The 1,845-nt window shown below is 34.1% G+C and overlaps 1 pseudogene; it reads right to left on the minus strand.

Moving 5' to 3' along the window:
• Positions 1-656: 656 nt before the first annotated feature.
• Positions 657-952, minus strand: LOC119507742 (annotated as a pseudogene).
• Between the last annotated feature and the right edge of the window lie 893 nt (positions 953-1,845).

A 1,845-nucleotide genomic window follows, 5' to 3' on the forward strand; every position in this document is an offset into this window, starting at 1 on the left:
CTCAAGCCTTCTCTACGCTTGCTGATTTTCTATCTTGCTTTTTCCATTATTGAGAATGGGTATTGAAGTCTCCAACTATTAATGTTGAATAATCTATTTCTCATTTAACTCTGTCACTTTTTGCTTCATGTGATTGTGTATGTATATATCTTCCCAATATATTGACCATTTGTCATAATGAAATGTCTTTCTTTTTTTCAAGTGATATTTCTTGTCTCAAAACCTGTTTTGCTGATATCAATATTGCCATACCAGCTCTGTTATTGTTACTGTTTTCATTATATATTTTTCCATCCTTTTTTGCTTTCTACCCATCTGAATTTGAAGTGTTACCTAATCCATTACATTACTGATTGTCGGATTTGTTTGTGATTTTGCTCTTTGTTTTCTATATGTCTCATGTCTTCTTGTTTCTTCTTCCTTTCCTGCCTTCTTTTGTGTAAAATAGCTATTTTGCAGTGTACTATTTGATTCTTTCTTGTTTTTTTGAATAGACATGTTTTCTTGTTTGCTCTAGGAATTAGAATATGCACTTTCACTTATTGCAATCTGTTAATAGTAACTTAATTCCAGTAAAATATATAAATTTTCTCTAATGTGGCTCCATTTCCTCTCTCTCCTCCATCATATAGATTATATCTTTGTATGTTTTAAGCCTAACAGTATGGTTTGACTTTCTTCTTAGGGCACAGGTTGTTGGGGTGGCCACACTTCTAGCAGCAGTTTACAGTGTGTGGATGCAGGCAAGCATAATGCTTCTGGTAGGTCATCTTGCCGCAGTTGTACTTCCTGGTAAGCAGGCAGAGGGAAGTGGGCCTTATCTGTAAGGGTCTATTTTTGGGCTGTCTATTATATTGTCTTGGATTTTGGCCTTGACATTCTTAATGGAGTCACTGGGCTCAACCTGGAGAGTAATGAACTTGCTGGTCAGGGTCTTCACAAAGACCTGCATCTCTGCATCCACCTCCCAGCAGCCTCAGTGATGAGGAAGAGCTGTCATTATCTATTTTTTTTTTTTAACCATTCTGCTAGGGTGTGTAATGATATCTCATTGTGCTTTTAATTTGCATTTCCCTAATGGCTAATGATGTTTTCATGTACTTATTTTTCATCTGTTTAACCCCTTCAGTGAAATGTGTGTTCATGTCTTTTGCCGATTTTCTAATTGGATGTTTGTTTATCCACTACTGAACTATGATATATGTGTGTGTGTGTATTCATCCTAGATAATACCCTTTTGTCAGATATGTGGATATCAAATATTTTCTTCCAGTCTGTAGCTTGTCTTTTTATACTCTAAACAAGGTCTTTCACAGGGTAGAAGTTTTTAATTTTCATGAAGTCCAATTTATCAATTCTCCTCTTTGGATTATGCTTTTGGTTTTAAGTCTAAGAACTCTTTGCTACTTCAAGATCCCAAAGATTTCTTCATATTTTTCTATCTCCTAAAAGTTTTTAATTTTACATTTTTCATTTAAGTTTATGTTTGTACAAGGTGTGAGGTTTAGGTTGAAGTTCATTTTTTTTAGTATGGACGTCTGCTTGCCTCAGCAACAATTGTTGAAAAGACTAGTTCTCCTCTATTGAACTGCTTTCACATCTTTGTCAAAAATAAGTTGGCCATATTTGTGGGTCTATTTTTGGATTCTCTATTATGTTCCCTTGGTGTATGTGTCTATTCCTCCACCAATACTACACTGTCTCGATTAATGTCTAGACAACTTATTTTTTTTCTTCTTTTTCAAAATCATTTTAGCTCTTCTGTAATAGCTAAAATTGAATAAATATGTTAACTATTTTCTTATTGTTTGCTTTAGGAATTACAATAAGCACCTTAACATGTTA

Source organism: Choloepus didactylus, chromosome 13 (assembly GCF_015220235.1).
Source record: "Choloepus didactylus isolate mChoDid1 chromosome 13, mChoDid1.pri, whole genome shotgun sequence".
Lineage (NCBI taxonomy): Eukaryota > Metazoa > Chordata > Mammalia > Pilosa > Megalonychidae > Choloepus > Choloepus didactylus.